Here is an 18,038-nt window from a genome sequence, read left to right as displayed (position 1 = left end):
ATTATCCTGCCTGTATTTAAATAATACTTCAATTCTTTATTGGTGGTTACTTGCAAAATTTTCTCCTTGACTTGGGAACTCTGGAATTTGGATATAGTATTCCTAGGAGTTTACATTTTGGGATCTCTTTCAAGGGGTGATCAATGGATTCTTTCAATTTCTATTTGCCCCTCTGCTTCTAGTACATCAGGACAATTTTCCTTGCTAATTCTTTGAAAGCGGACACCTAGGTTCTTCTTATGATCGTGGACTTCAGGTAGTCTAATAATTTTAAAATTTTCTCTCATAACTTTTTTACAGGTCAATTGCTTTTCTTTCTTTTTTATCATTTTTCTTAATTTTTTAATTTTTTTGTTTTTTATTTATCTTCAGTGTTGTACAATCAACACGATATAACTTAAAATTTTCCCTCTCTCCCCCTTTTTTACCATTTCCCTCCCTTAGACAGTATAGAATTTTATATAGGTTCTACGCATACATTCCTATTAAATACATTTTCACCATAATCATGTTGAGTGGAAGAATTCAAATGAATGAGAGAAATCATATAACAAATCAAAATGTAATAAAAAAGAAGATAATCTGCTACATTCTCCTATTTAATTCTATACTTCTTTCACTGGATGTGGAAGGCATTTTGCCTTAAAAGATCATTGGGAATTTTTTAGGTCCTTGCATTACAATGAAGTTCTAAGTAGACCAGAAAAATTCCTCTCACACTGTGGTTGTGGCTGTGTACAAAATTCTCCTGCTTCTGCTCCTTTCGCTCAGCATCAGACTACATAAGTCCTTCCAGGCCTCTCTGAAGTTTTGTTGTTCATCATTTCCCAGAGAACAATAGTGTTTCATTATATTCATACACTATAATTTATTCGACCATTTCCCAATTGGTGGAAATCCTCCTAATTTCCAGTTTTTGACTAAAACAACGTGTGTTCCTCTAAGTATTTTTGCACTTGTGGGACCCTTTTCTATTTTTATGATCTCTTGGAGAAGCAGTCCTAGAAGCAGAATTCCTGGGTCAAAGGGTATGCACATGTTTGTAGCCCTTTGGGCATAGTTACAAATTGTTCTCCAGAATGATTGTATTAGCTGACAGCTCCACCAACAATGAAATAGTGTCCACCTCTCCCACATCTTCTCCAATATTTCTCATCGTCCTGTTTTGTCATGTTAGCCAATCTTAGTTAGTTAGATGTGGTATCTCAGAGTTGTTTTGATTTGCATCTCTATAATCAACAGTGATATGGAGCAGATTTTCACATGACTAAAGATATCTTTAATTTCTTCCTCTGAAAACTGCTTGTTCATTGTCTTTGACCATTTATCAGTTGGGGAATGATTTGTATTCTTGTACATTTGACTCAGTTCTTTATATATTTTAGAAATGAAGCCTTTATCACAGATCCTAGTTGCCAAAATTTCTTCCTACTTTTCTGCTTCCTTAGTAATCTTGGTTGCATTGGATTTGGTTATGCAAAATCTTTTCAGTTTAATGTAATCAAAGTTATCCATTTTGCACTTCATAATGCTTTCTATCTCATGTTTAGTCAAAAATTCTTCCCTTCTTCATAGATCTGATAAATACAGTATTCCTTTCCCCAATAATTCATTTACAATATCAACCTTTATACCTACATTACGTACCCATTTGGACTTTATTCCTGGAAATGGTGTCAGGTATTACTCTATGCCTAGTTTTCGCAACACTGTTATCCAATTTTCTCAGTAATTTTTGTCGAACAGCGAATTGTTATCCCAGAAGCTGGAGACCTTTGGTTTACCAAACAGTAGATTGATATATTCATTGACTACTGTGTCTTGAGTACCTAGCTTATTCCACTGATCTACCCTTCTGTTTCTTTGCCAGTACTAAGTGGTTTTGATAATTTCTGCTTTATAATACAATTTGAAATTTGGTAGAGGTAAGGCACCTTCCCTGGCATTTCTTTTCATCGGTTCCCTTCATATTCTGGACCTTGTGTTCTTCCAGAGGAATTTTGATATTATTTTTTCCAGCTCTAGAAGATAATTATCTGATAGTTTGATTGATATGGCACTAGATAAGCAAATTAATTTAGGGAGAGTTGTCATTTTTATTATATTGGCTCAGCCTATCCACCAGCAACTTATGATTTTACACTTACTTAGATCTGACATTATTTTTGTGGAAATGTCTTGAAGTTGGGTTCATAAATTTCCTGGATTTGTTTTGGCAGGTATACTCCCAAATATTTTAGAGTGTCTACCTAACTTTAATTGGAATTTCTCTTTCTATCTCTTGCTTTGGGGTATTCTTAGTAATATGTAGAAATGCAGACAATTTCTGTGGGTTAATTTTGTAACTGCAACTTGGCCAAAGTTATTTATTATTTCAAGGAGCTTTTCACTAGAATCTTTGGGATTCTCTAAGTATATAATCATATCATCTGCAATGAGTAATAACTTAGTTTCTTCTTTGCATATTCTAATTCTTTCAATTGCTTTATCTTCTCTTATTGCTACAGCTAACATTTCTAGTACCAAAATGAATAATAGTGTTGATAATGGACATCCTTCTTTCATCCCTGATGTTATTGGAAATGAATCTCTCTTATTTGTATTTCATATAATGCTTGCTGAAGGTTTTAGGTAGATGATGCTTATTAATTTATGGAAAGTTCCACTTATTCCCATGCACTCCAGGGTTTTTTTTTCAGTAGGAATGGGTGTTGTATTTTATCAAAACCTTTTCTTGTAGCTGTTGATGTAACTATGTGGTTTCTGTTAGGGTTGTTTACATGATCAATAATGCTAGTAGTTTTCCTAATATTGAACAAGTCCCGAATTCCCAGGATGAATTCTCCCTCTCATAATGTGTTTTTCTGGTGAAAAGTTGCTGTATTCTTTTCCCTAAAGTCTTAATTAATATAGTTGCATCTACACTCATTAGAGCAATTGGTCTACAATATTCTTTCAGTCTTTTGGATCTTCCTCCTTTAGGTATCAAAACCATATTTGTTTAATAAAAAGATTTTGGAAGGACTCCTTCTTCCCCAATTTTCTCAAATATTCTATATAGTATTATAATTAACTGTCCTTTAAATGTTTCATAGAATTCACTTGTAAATTCACCCCTCCCTGGAGATTTTTTCCTTGGAAGTTCATTGATGGCTTGTTCAACTTCTTGTTCTGAGATGGGGATTTTTAAGTATTCCACTTCTTCTTGTATTTATGCAATTTATATTTTAAAATAATTATTCATCTTATTTAGATTGTCTAATTTATGGGCATAAAGTTGGACAAAGTAATTTGTAAGTATTGTTGTAATTTCCTCTTCACCGGAGGTAAGTTCACCCCTTTCATTTTTGACATTGGTAATTTAGTTTTATTCTTTCCTATTTTTAAATCAAATTAACCAAAAATTTATTAGTTTTATTGGTGTCCGCATAAAACCTACTCTTAATTTTATTTATTAGTTCAGTAGATTTCTTAATTTCATTTTTACTAATCTCTCCTTTGCTTCTCAAGTTTTCTAATTTGGTATTTACTTGGAAATTTCCAATTTGCTTTTTTTGGAGCTTTCTCAGACTCATGCCCAAGTTATTGATCTCATCTTTAACTATCTTATTTCTGTAGGCATTCAAAGATATAAAGCTTCCCCTACGAACTGCTTTTGCAGAATTGCATTAGATTTGATAGGTTTTCTCATTATTGTCATTCTCTTGAATGAAGTTGTTGATTGTTTCTATGATTTATTGTTTAACCTCCTCTTTATTTCCGATTAAATTCTTTAGTTTTCAATTAATATTTGGTCTATAATTCCATGGCCTTTTATTACATATAATTTTTATTGCATTATGATCTGACAAGGATTCGTTGATTATCTCTGCCTTTCTGCACTGGATTGTGAGGTTTCTATGACTTAGCACATGATCAATTTTTGTATATGTGCCACTACCATTGAGAAAATGGTATATTCCTTTCCATTCCCATTCAACTTTCTCCAGAGATCTATCATATCTAACTTATCGAAAGTTTTAATCACCTCCTTAACTTCCTTGTTTTTTTTTTTTATTTTATTATTTTAAGTTTAGATTTATCAAGTTCAGATTGTTGGAGTTTGAGGTCCTCCACTACTATAGTTTTGCTGTCAATTTCTTCTTTTAATTCCCTTAACTTCTCCTCTTAGAATTAGGATGCTATACTATCTGGAGCATATATGTTTAGTAATGATATTTCTTCATTGTCTATGGTGCCTTTTAGCAAGATATAGTTTATTTCCTTATATCTTTTGATTAGATGTATTTCTGCTATTGCTTTATCTGAGATTAAAATTGCTATCCCTGCTTTTCTTATATCAGCTGAAGCACAATATATTCTCCTCCAACTTTTGAGATTTACCCTGGGTGTATCACCCTATTTCAAATGTGTTTCTTGTAAACAACATATTCTTGGATTATGACTATTAATCCATTTTGCTGTCCGTCTCCATTTTATTGGAGAGTTTATCCCAGTTATGTTCCCAGTTATGATTATTATCTCTCTTTCCCTCCATCCTCTTTCCCACCTTTTGTGTTTTTAGTTCTCCCTTCCCTTCCACAAAAGAGCTTTAATTTTTGACCACCACCTTCTGCAGTCTTCCCTTCCTTCCTTCAGACCCCCTCACTTTTTTCATCCCTTTATCCTTTTAGCGCCCCTACTCTTTCTTTCCCCCTTCCCCTCCTGCTGATTAAAGAGCTAGTTGGATTTTTATACTTAATTGAGTTTGTTCTTGCCTCATTGAACCAAATCAAGTGAGAGTACCTCTCAAACAATGTTCATCTCCCTCCCCTCTTTCTCTCTACTATAACTTAATTTTGTATTTCTTCCTGTGTTGCAATTTACCTTTTTCTGTTTCCTCATTTTCACATCTCCTCACGCAATCTGTTCACATGCTTAAAGCACATTTTTATCATCCTATCATTTGCTTTATATCCTCTCTCTCTATCTATGTATATCCCTTTTTTGTTTCATAATAGATATGCAGTTATCAAGATTAACAAGTATCATCCTCTCTTATAGGAAGGTAAACAGTTTGTCCAAATTGTGTAAAATGTTTTCTTTACCCCTGTTTGCCTTTTTATACCTCTCTTGAGACTTGCATTTGAAAATCTAATTTTTTTGTTGCATTCCGGCTTTTTTATCAGAAAGATCTGGAAATTCCTTACTTCATTGAATGTCCATCTCCTTGCCTGAAATATTGTGCTGAACTTTGCAGGATAATTGATCCTTGGTTGTAGTCATAGCTCCTTTGCCTAAGGCAATATCATATTCCAATCCCTTCGATCTTTAATTTGGAGCTGCAAATTCCTGTGTGGTCCTGACTGTAGCTCCTCTATATTCTAATAGTTTCTTTCTGGCTACCGTTAGTATTTTATTCTTCATTTGATATTTCTGGAATTTGGTAACCATATTTTTTAGCGTTTTCAGTTTGGAATATCTTTCAGGAGGTGAAAGGTGAATTCATTTAATGACTATTTTGCCCTCTGGATGTAACACTTCTGGGTGGTTTTGCTTGATGGTTTCTTGGAAAATATTATCCAGACTCTTTTTTTATCATGGCTTTCTGGTAGACCAATATTACTTAAATATTTTTTCTCCTGAATCTATTTTCCAGGTCAGTAGTTTTTCCAATTAGATGTTGTACATTTTCTTCTATCTTTTCATTCTTTAGGTTTTGTTTGATTGACTCTTGATGTCTCATACAGTCATTAGATTCTACTTGCCCAGTTCTAATTTTAAACGAATTGTTTTCTTCATTTAATGTTTTCCTCTCCTTTTCCATCTGTCCAATGATTACTTTATGGAATTATTTTCTCCAGTTAGTTTTTGTACTTCCTTTTCCATTTAATCAAATTTTCCAGTTAGGTTTTGTGCTTCATTTTCCATTTGTTCAATTTTCCTTTTTAAAGAGCTATTCTCTTCTGTGAATTCTTTTTCCATACTTTTAATATTGGCCATTTTTTCTTATATTTTTCTTCATTTCTTCTAAGACTGCTCGTTGTGCATGGGAGCAGTTCATAGTCCCTTCTGAGGTTTCAGTACTGACTACTTTGATATTCTTGTTTTGATTTTTATCCTCATAGAAAGATTTTATGGCTATTCCTTCCTCCTTTGCTTCTTACTCATGGTGGTGAGGCTTTGTGTGTTGTGTCTTTTGGTTCTTTGAGCTAGAAGCTAAAGCATCTGATTCTGAGCTGACTAGTGTGAGAAAGCAAAGGCTGGGCCAATTCTGTTTGTGTTTCCTGGATTAGCCCTGGGGCTAGCTTATTAAGTGTAGGGGAGTGGTGGTCTGGTCACAGGAGATCTTCTCAGCTGAGCTAGAGTAAAAGGAAGCTCAGCACTTGGTGATCCTGGCTACAGTCGTGTCTTCCCATTTCCTCTGAGGCACACTTGAGATCCTTCTACCTTGAGGCTCTACTCCCCCTGGGGTTCTGGTCACATTTATAGGAATCCTCTTTAGCTGTTTTCCTAGCCTTACCTGATACAAGACTGTTTTCCCCTTCTGCTAATCCCACTGATCCAGGATTTTTCTGGGGAAGTAATGTATGGTTCTTTCAAGATCAACAAGGGGAGGAAGAGAGAGCATTTACGGATCACTCTGCCATTTTCACTCCCAGAAATTCAAGTAGGTGACACAGACATTTAATCCATGGACTGAAATTCTCAGTCAGAGCTGCTGCTGATACCTGGGGCTGAGGCCATGGCTCTCACTCGCATGGCTCAGCTGGACTTGACCCTGAGCTGCTATCCTACCATGTTGCCACTTCCTCTCCTCAGACTGCCCTGGGACTTCTCTGCTTGGCCCTGCAGTGGCTTGGAAGCATTATGCTGTCTACTGTGTGCTCCTCAACCCCTGTGGAACAGATTTTTCCTGGCAACCTTCCAATCTGTCATGGACCATGAATCTGCCTCAGTCTGTATTCTAGTGGATTGTACACCTCCAAAATTTGGTCAGATTCTCTTTGTAGAGGTGTCTTGTAACGGGCTCTGAGGAGCGTGAGTCCCGTGATCAAGGCCATAGCTTAGGCAAAGCCTGTTCCCGTGGGACTTGTGCTTACTCAAGCCCTGGCAGAAGCTCTCTCTGAACCTGTAATTTGATGTTCCTGCAGATACTGATGTTCTTTGCAGAAAAGTTGCAGTTGGGTCTGGGAACTCAGGAACTAGTTTCAGGAGCTATATAAGCTTGGTTAATTGCTTCGGACACAAGGACTTGGGTTAGTCATGAGATGGTGAAGTAATGGGATGAGCTCAGCCTGCACGTGATTGTAGTGACAGCCTTTATAAACCCTGATTCTCAGCTGAATAAACGGAGTTGATTGCCATCCTGCCTCCTGCCTCATTCATTACTCACAGAACAAGGTCTCTTGCTGGATAAGAGCACGTTGGGTCTGGGGTCTCACGGACCCTAGGGTTGGGGGTCTCAAAGCCCCCGAGGATCGGGGGGGCACACAGCCCCAGACAGGTTGGCACAGGGGTCTTGTGGACCCCAGGGTCAGGTCTCACAAAGCCCCCAAGGGTTGGGGGGCACACAGCATCCGACAGGTCACACAGCCCCCGACAATAGGGTCCGGGGGCACACAGCCCCAATGGGGTCAGGGGGCACGCAGCCTCCGACATTTGGCCCCCAAAGTGGGATGGCCAGGAAATTAGACATACCGATCTCTGATTGTGTTCAGTGTAGGGTCAAAAGCGTAGTCTTTTAGTGGAGAAAAGACATAGCCTACATCCCTGAGGATCCTCTGGATCTGCTCCTCAACCTCAGAACGATAAAGGACAAAGCAACAAACTGTGAGTAATCAGTTTAAGACAGGGACAGAAAGTAACAATTATCATGGGGCAAGCCAGATCCATAAAGGAGCCAGCTGACAGAGAAACTCTTGTGAGAGTTATTTACAAGGCCACAAAAACACAAGGAGTCACTGTGGAATTGAAAGCGATTCGAACATTTTTACTGCAGGTAGAAAAGGTGTGTCCTTGGACGACCCAGAGACCCCCAGTCTCTGCAGAGTTGTGGAAAATAGTGGGAGAACTATTGACTAATTATGAGTTAGAAAATCCTGGGGATTTAGAGCCCACTACGTTTTTTTCTGTATGATATGGTAAAGTCAGTTTTTCAAGCCCAGAGGAGCGCAACTGGACCACTCACAAGAGAAGAAATTAGATCCTGGACCGTGAGTCTCCAGAAGCAAACTGAAGGGGTAAGTATCCTTCAGTGAGGTAAGGAAAAGTTTTTCTTATCATGGCACTGACAGCTTCTGTCACCAAAGTATCTGATATGGATACTGTTGTGCGGATCATATATAAGATCCTTAAGAAGCAATGCTGCACAGTGCAACTTACAAAGATAAGATGGTTTACAGAGACAATACAAGTGGCATCCCCCTGGGTCAGCCAGAGACCTGGTAACATTGGAGGCTTGGATAATAGTAGGAGGGCAAGTGACAGAATATGGCCTCTGTGACCCTGGGAAGGTTGATTCAGGAACTTTTTTTTTTTAATAATCTTATAAAGATGGGGTTACAGGAAGAACAGGGAGGAAGTAGTTGGCAACCTTGTACCTTTTCGTTGGGACGATATCAAGGTAAGGGGAAGACTCGAGCCACACTTTCCTTTTACTCTCACTCGAGTTTCATTCAGGCACTAGCAACTTATTTCAGTAGGCTTACTGGGAGGTGTGTTAGTGTTCCGGAGATAGTGATAGCATCTCTGAAGCCCCAGAAGCAGGGGACAAACACAATTCGAGGAACAGGATCAAGAATCTCAATAAGGGCGATTTTTGTTGTAAATACTTCATCAGTTGTAGATATCTCACCAGGCTGAGTTGAGCTGGTTAGCAGTCTCAAGGCCAGTTGAACATACAGCAGCTTTATACAAGGACATTTGGCGAAATGAAAGTAAAGATGGGAGAAGCACGTTCCAGCAGTAAAGATAGAGTCCACACCACTCTAAACTGTAAATTCTTAAAGACATAACCCAATTATGGACCAGGTAGTCTTTACATTCAATACCTTCTAGACAGCATTTCTCGGACAGCCCCATGTCCCACTGATAGGCGCAATATGGTTAAATCACTCTTGAAGGACAAGTTTGTTTAGTTTGGAAATCTGAATATATGAAAGATGTTTGGAACAAATGAAATAAAGTAAGCCAAAGGTCTAATTTGTTGACAATCTTTCCTCAGTTTTTAGATTTTTTTATTGTCTGTATTTGTGTTCTGTCTTTATATATTTTGTGTGTGTGTGTGTTTGTGTGTTAATATGGCCAGTACCATTGCCCTTGTTGGAATGCAGTTATCTCTTTCCCTCCCCCTCTGTCTCTGTCTCTGTCTCTGTCTCTGTCTCTCTGTCTCTCTGTCTCTCTGTCTCTCTGTCTCTCTCTCTCTCTCTCTCTCTCTCTCTCTCTCTCTCTCTCTCTCTCTCTCTCTCTCTCTCTCTCTCTGATGGATGCAGCATCAGGGGAGAGAATGGGAGAGAAAAAGATACGAACTTGTCTTGTATCATTTAATTTATATGACTGCTAAAGTCATTTTCAGGTCAGACACATTTTACAAGGAAACAATGTATGTGCAGTTTTAAAAGGGGCTGTAACCAAAGCCCGCTAGGAAAACAACATAGGTACTACCTTAAATGACAGTTTTGGAAATTGTTGGAAAGTTGTTGGTAAAATTCTCTCTCTCTTTCTACCTTCTAACCCTGGCCGGGTTGTGAAGGTGGGGAGACGGACAAGAAATCAGGGAAACTTTTCCCCTCCTATACAGAGGCAAACTGACTAGCATTTTAATTATCTCATGCCTCACCAAAAAAGAAAAAAGTTTTTCTTTCATGGGATACAACCAAAAGGTTATTATTTTAAGTGAATGATGTCACTCCTAATTGAATGTTTAAGATAGGTCAGCATTTGTTATATTATTTGGCACTAAGGCAAATTGGGAATATGAAAAAAAGATACCTCAGATATGCAGCATTGAACTCCATGGTGGAAAGGAGGGGACTAGGCGCCACTGAATCTTGTTCCAGAGTCTCCGTCACTTCCACTGGCAGAGTCACAGCTATTTCTTTCTAAAAAGTTTTAAGGAGTGGACACAGAAGTGGAATTTACCTGGGAAAATGTTAGAACCATTAAGATTTTGTACCCTGTAGCCCCGACTCCCACCATCGAGCTAGGACTGCAGTGAATTCTTAGGACAGTTAAAGACATTTTAGTAGATTTTGTTAACTCCTCTCATCCCGGATTAGTGCTAGGGAAGAGAGGGCTAATAGATAGTAGGGAATTTAGGTCATCCTTCCTGGGAGTAGGGGATGGACCAAGGCAGTACGAGATCACAAGCCAACCAGCCTCTACATTTAGTAAGCCTAGTCTTCTATTAATAATTTTTATCTTGGAAATGTAAATAATGGCACCTAAATTTCACTGTTTGGGTTACTATTGTGTTCCTAAATTGAATTGAAATTTTCTTGTAGTGTAAAAATTGAGTGACCATGGTAATCCAGAAATAGTGTTAGAAAAAGCAATTCTAAATCTGAATTTTGTTGGGAAACTTGTATAACACAAATTATGTTATTTTATATTTTATCAGTCCTGCAACCTTGGCTTATGTTTTGTAACTGCCATTTAGAAAACCAGGTATTTTCATCCTTGGCTGTTAAAGAAGTTCCAGCTAAAGCAATTTGGCTATCATTTATAAAAGTTGTAAGTAAGATTGTTAACTAAAGTTTTGGAGTTCCTGCTTTACTGCTGAAACCTAATATTGTCACTGGCTCATTGTGTGTGGAACAAAAGACATTGAGTAAAACCTTTATTTAGACTGGTTCTGCCCATTCAGAACAGTCCTCCTGTATGTTTGGGGGTTGGCAGGCATGGGATCTGTGCCAATTCCTTTTATTTTGTAAAGCTACTAAGGACCCTGGAAACCATCTATGTGAGCAAGATCTTCAGTCCTAAGACAAAAATTTGTTTGGTTAACGTACTTCATAAAATATATGAATGGGACTTGCTTAAAAGTTGTAATAGATGGAAGGGATTTTTACCAATTGGCTTTTACAGAAGGACCAGTTTTAAATTTAAGAAAGAAAAATGTTACATAAAATCCCTTATGTATGTGAGTAATGGTAAATCTTTATTGCTTATTGCAACTCTATGCTATGATTGGTTAAACTTGCTGTGTAAGGTACTTGGGACCACAGCTATTTTGGGGGGTATAGTTGCTTGCATTAAATCAGTATCAGAGAACTGCCACAAGTTATTCAGAGGGAATGTGTTTCTACACTCTCCTCAAATCCTACACTAACTATTGGCAATTTGCTTCCTCTAGCCAATGAAATTAATGGTGCTACAAAAATGGATTTGATGCCTGATAAGATGGCTCATGATATTATTGATTTGTTTAAAAGGCTTAATCCTGCCTCTTGGGCAGAAAAGATACTCTCTACCATTGTTTCTAGTTTTCTTGCTTTGTTATTGCTATTGTGCCTTTTACCCTTTATTTTAAAGATGTTTTTCAAGGCTCTAAGCAATGCATTGACCAACGTACACCATGCTTTGTGGAAAGCCCGCTTTACCAAAAACTCGATGGGGGAATTGTAGGGGACCAGGAGCTCTCGGATGCCATTGTAGGACTGCACCCAAGGTGCCTGGAACTGATGGCGCCTGAGGCAGGACCACCACCTTTGTTTTCTTCCCGGAGTTTAGGGGAAGTGGGTGACCACGAGCTGGACACGGGGCACTGAATTTCGCTCTTATCCACATTCAAACGAATTCAAGGATGTTTTATCCTGTCATATTTGGCATGACACATGTCCCTACTTTTTCCTTCCACAGCAACTTTCTATGCTCAATAGCAAGTGACCAGAAACATATGTAAGCCCTTTTGTAATGGGAAAACTAATATTTTCTTTATGTTCAGGAATTTCTTTAAATTACTTCAGACTCACTTTAAGATGTCCCCATTGTTTAAATGGATTTTAAGGGCAGTAGTGTTTTTCTGTAATCAGTCTCTTACTGTTACCAACGTGAACATCCATTACACATTTTTACTAAAGCATTTTGTGGTATCTAGGAATTCTGTTGTAATTAAGACTTTGGTTTGTTCAAATGCTTTAGGAATTCTTATTACTTGAGGACATTGTATCAAATGGATTTTGCTGAATTTTAATTTTACAAGGTTTATTTTGCTTCGACGTGAAAAGAAAACTATAATTGTAAAAGGTTTCAACTAATTTTCTTTATACATGTTCAGTAACTTTCAAAATCGGGATAACATTTACACTGTTTTAAAGGCAGAAGACATATTTCGGGGAGAAGTATTTCCACCAAAATCAACTCATATTTTCATTTTTCAAGATAAGGTTTTATGGAGCAGAAAATCTCTTGCTGTTTTAAACTGCATTTGTAGTCATTCCACTGCCTAAGCAAACGTTAAAATTAGTATTTGGACTGGTTGATGACTTAATTTCTAAAAGGTTTTCTTCCAGAATGAATATTATACAGAAAAAGGTAAGCAAGCTTGTGAACCATCAATGACAATCTATTTAGTTGTGAGATTCATGTTAGAACTGTCTTTTATTTCACACCATACAACTATGCTAGTGAACAGTAATAACGTATGCACTATCTTGTCCATGGTAGAAGAATACAGGAATATAAGGCAGTCTGAATGGTAAGTTCTAAAGATTTGGAAAGCTCAATGCAAACTTGATCGAAAATACAGAATGCAGGTAAGGAAGTTAGCGACAACTGGGGATTGTCCAAGTCTCTCCTATCCCTAGATAGTTACTGAGTATATCAAGAGAGTGTGAGTCAGTTTGCCAGTATTCTCACACCCTCCTCACTTCTGGTTATTTTATTCTTACTCCTTTTTGGTCCTTGTTTGTTTAATCTCTGTGCCAGATTTGTGTTTCTTTGTCCAAGACCATCACCTATCACCCTCTGACTCATGAGGTTCCTCATATTGGTCAAAGACCCAGCCCCTCCAATGTTGGGACCCTGTGAGGCAGGATCAGCTCTACGTCCACTCTCAGCAGGAAGCAGTTTCAGAAGCCGAGACCTTCATCCCTTATCCCAGTATATGTTGGGTCCCATCTATTTCAAGGGGGACAGGATGTGGTGCTTGAGTGAATGTATTTGGGCCCCAGTTCTAGTATTGCATTTGTCCTTACAAATCATTCATATTTCAGGAATGCCCAGCAATAGTATCAAGGAAGAATAAAACTCTCAATCTGTTCCTTCTAAAAACAAAAAGGGGGAATGTTTGGTAGGTCCCCTAGGGAGCAATTGGCACAGGCCATATATGCTATTTACAACTGACAGCTTTACTCCTTCACAAACATTCTTCTCATTTTTTGGCCTTAATGATATCAAAATTATTAGTAAAAAGCAGATTGTACCCCAGCAACAACAAGTGTTGTGGAAGGATGTCAATAAGGTGTGGAGGACTTGATAGGGTGGTAACTAGAGGGAGAGGATTTCTTTCTGTTTCCACAGATGGTGGGGTCGTCTGGGTCTGAGAAGGAGATATGAGACCTGTCTAAGTGGATACGGAAGCTGTGCCTGCACAACAAGACGAGCCAGGGCACAGAAGAAGAGAAAAGGCTAAAGGAGATACCCAAAAGACTCTCATTGGGCTCCTTTTTTTATTGACTTCCCTTAACTTGGTTAAGGCTGACGGATATGGGACTGTGACAGCACAAGGAGACGAATTGCTCTGTGAATGCTTGCATGAATGAAAAAGTAGGAGGCCACAAGGTGTATTTCCCGTATTATTTTTTTGGGATTACTGTTTTAATAGCCATTGTTGATAGTAATGTAGTTTTAACAGAAGGTATTGTGAGAGTACAGAAAGAAGTTAAACAAGCCAAGTATTTAGATCATTTGTGTCCAGAAAATAATACAAGGGCATGTCAAGTACAAGAAATAATTAATAAGGACTTTTATCAAGCCATTGATGAATTGAGATGGTATGTAATAGAAATTAATGAACAAGTTGAGATATTCACCTTATATAGTAGATTGGAATGTGATTATAGGTTTACCCACTTTTGATTGTTAAATTTGAATTATAATGATACCCATTATAATTTTACCAAAATTGCCAATCTCTTAACAGGATTATGGAAAGTTAATAATGTAACTATGGATATGGTTCAGAAATGCAAATCCCTTTGAATCGCTTGTGCGTTGGCTTGTGTCCGTGCTACACTTGCTTGTAACATGTTTTCTTACTGCTCCTTTGTGGACCTCCCATTGTGAGGTTTGTCTATTCCCAGCTGACTTTCTTTCATGCCCACCTTCATTATCTGCAAAAACAAAAAAGGGGGAGATGTAATGAGCTCTGGAGAGTGCGAGTCCCGTGATCAAGGCCATAGCTGAGGCAAAGCTTGTTCCCGTGGGACTTGTGCTTACTCAAGCCCTGGCAGAAGCTCTCTCTGAACCTGGAACCTGACGTTCCTGCAGATACTGATGTTCTTTGCAGAAAAGTTGCAATTGGATCTGGGAACTCAGGAACTAGCTTCAGGAACTGGATAAGCTTGGTTACTTTCTTCGGACACAAGGACTTGGGTTAGTCATGAGATGGTGAAGTAATGGGATGAGCTCAGCCTGCACGTGATTGTGGTGACAGCCTTTATAAACCCTGATTCTCAGCTGAATAAACGGAGTTGATTGCCATCCTGCCTCCCGCCTCATTCATTACTCACAGAACAAGGTCTCTTGCTGGATAAGAGCACGTTGGGTCTGGGGTCTCACGGACCCTAGGGTTGGGGGTCTCAAAGCCCCCAAGGATCAGGGGGGGCACACAGCCCCCAACAGTGTCTGAAGGAGTTTATTTAGGGGTTTAGGCGAGTAGTTGCTCTCACTCCACCATTTTGGCTCCTTATCTCAAAAGCAATAAGGGTGGAAACTATATGCTGCTAAAAGTTACCATAAACAACGAAGGAATATCATTACTAAACTTGTATGCTCCAAGTGGTGTAGCATCAAAATTCTTAGAGCAGAAGTTAGAGGAGTTAAAGGAAGAAGTACAGAGCAAAACTATACTTGATAAATCTAATCTCAAATAAACAAGAAAGAAATTAATGAGGTGAACAGTACACTGGATAAGATAGATATGAGGGATCTCTGGAGAAAATTGAATGGGGATAGAAAGGAATATACCTTTTCTCAGAGGTATATGGTACATATACAAAAACTGAGCATGTACTAGGACATAAAAACTTCACAATTCACTGTAGAAAGGCAGAGATAGCAAATGCAGCCTTACTTTCTCCTCTGAGCCATCAGGATCCAGTGACCATATATTAGTCAGGAGGAGTGGAAATGACTCAGGATGCAGGGGAAGATTTTGGTCTTTTTAGGATAAGGGCTTTTCAGGCACTAAATTAGAGGGAGGTAATACCCATTCAATGAATAGGTCTCTTTAAGAAGTAGTCAGGGAACTGCCTCTTTGATGAGAAAAAGAGAAAAAAATACTAGATCAAGCTGGGGGGCGGGGCAGGGAAGAGAAAATCACTCTAAATCATGAGGGTTCACAAAGCAGCCATTAAGTGGAGCTTGGACAGGGGCCTATTGTGATAAAATCTGAAGGACTTGGAATTCAGCTTGAAGAAGACTCTTTTCTCTTTTATTACGTTTTCTTTAGTTTTTCTCATGATTTCTCCCATTTGTTTTAATTCTTTTATGCAACATGACTAATGTGCAAATATGTTTATTAAGAATTTTTGTATAGAACCCATGTGAGATTGCATGCCATCCTGAGAATGGAGGAGGAGAAAATATAAACCGTGGAAGTGATTGTTGAAAACTGAAAACAAATAAATTAATACATTTGAAAGAAAGAAAAAAGAAATGACTCAAATCACACTGAGTGAGATAAACCAAAAAGTCAAAGTGTCTCAATATAATGCTCTAAATAATAAAGCAATTTAATCTCAAGAAAGGAGTAAAGTGATCGAAATTGGTTTGTTCATAAATATTAATAATATAGCTGATTGAATCATAAGCATCTCTATTATTTGCTGTACATTCTCACTTATTGTGATTCCTTCAATTTTCTACTGAAAACTTTGACACCAAGTTGTTTTATTTTTTTCTGTTCTCTTCCCCTAATTCCTTATTCCTTTCTTTTCAGAAGCCAATAAAAAACAAAAGTGGGGATTACTAGAAGCTCCAGCAATGTTTGCAAATACCTACAGCGAGACTGGCACTTGGTATAGAAAGGAATCGATTGTTTAGGGCATGACTGCTCTAACATGTTATATAAAACTCAAAATAGCAACCAAGATAGCATGAAAACTTAATCTAAGTGAGAATTATCATTGTGATTTAACAGGCATGTAGGATGAGTTAATATTTTTAGTAGTTAGGTCTTTTATGTCAGCAAAATAGCATAGGAAAGCTTTTGTGGGTGGTGTCCCTGTATAATTCATTATTTACAGCTAAAGCACCCCATAGGAATCAGAGACTGAAACTGCTTTATCGATCATTTTATTCATCATTTCGCTGTGAAGAGCTATTATCCAGTATGCAATGCTGCCAGAAATAGTTTCCAAAATTTCACTGAGGAGGCAAAATTCTCATTTGCTCACATTAACCTAGGCAGGAAAAACAAAACAAAATACATAACCCCTCTTCCCCTAAAAAAATAAAAAAAATAAAAAAAATCCTTTCCTTTGTCCCTTTACTGTCTTTGGAATAGCAGATTTCTGAATAGCAATACTTGATTGTGATCCCCTGAGGCTATTACTTTATAGACACACACAAACCCACAAATACATTTTACTAGAAATTTCCCAATTTCATGTAAAAAAATTAACATTCTTTTTTTTTTTTAAATTTTGACTTCAGTATTCTCTATCCTCTTCTCCTTCTCAACCTTTTGAGAAGACAAGAAATACGATATTGATCATACATGTGAAGTCATGTAAAACATTTTCGTATAAGCCATGTCGCAAAAGGAAACTTACATAAAAAAGAGAAATAAAAAAAGTTTTAAAGTATGCATTAATCTGCACTCAGAATTCATTATTTCTCTCTCTGAAGGTTGATAGCATTATTTTTCATGAGTTCTTTGGGATTGCTTTGTATAATTGTCTTGATCAGAATAGCTAAGTCTTTAACAGATGATCATTCTTAAAATATTCCTGTTACTCTGTACCATAATTCCTTGATTCTGCTTATTTCATTTTGCATCAGTTCATACAAATCATCCCATTTTTTTTATTTTTCCTGAAATTATTCTGCTCAACATTTCTTAGAGTATAATAGTATTCCATCATAATTACTTACCACAACTTGTACAGTTGATCCCCAAATATTGGGTATCCACTCAATTTTGATTTATTTTATTTTATTTTTTTTGCTGCCACAAAGAGAGTTGCTATAAATATTTTGGTACACATAATCCTTTTTCATTTTATTTGATTCATTTGGGATACATATTTAATAGTGATATTGCTGATACAAAGGGCATTCAGTTTTACATCACTTTAGGCATAGTTCCATATTGCTCTCCAGAATGACGTGATCTCTCCCACTAAGTTGACTAGGAATAAATTAGGGTCCCATTGTTTCCGCATCCTCTCCAGCATTTGTCATTTTCCTTTTCTATCATGTTAGCCCATCTGATATGTGAAAAGTAGTGTGTGTGTCAGTGCTTCTTTTTAATTTTCTAGTCAACAGTGAGTTAGAGCATTTTTTCATGTGACAATTGATAATGTTGATTTCTTTCTTCCAAAATTCTCCGTTCATATCCTATTGACCATTCATTAATTGGAAAGTAGTACTTTTTAATATATAAATTTGGCTCTATTCCCTATATAGCTAGATATGAGAACTTTATCACAGAAACTTGCTGCAAATTTCATTTTCCTGTTTTCCTTCTAATAATGGTAACAATTTTGTACTACTAAACTTCTAAAATATATTAGGAATCATGAACGACACTTCTTTGTGACCCTCTCACACCTTCAAATTTATGTTGAGACATTCTGCTGAAACTACTTTATTTAAGGTGACATAAAAAA

Source organism: Notamacropus eugenii, chromosome 2, assembly GCF_028372415.1.
Source record: "Notamacropus eugenii isolate mMacEug1 chromosome 2, mMacEug1.pri_v2, whole genome shotgun sequence".
Taxonomy (NCBI): domain Eukaryota; kingdom Metazoa; phylum Chordata; class Mammalia; order Diprotodontia; family Macropodidae; genus Notamacropus; species Notamacropus eugenii.
Note: the sequence above shows the minus strand (reverse complement) of the source record.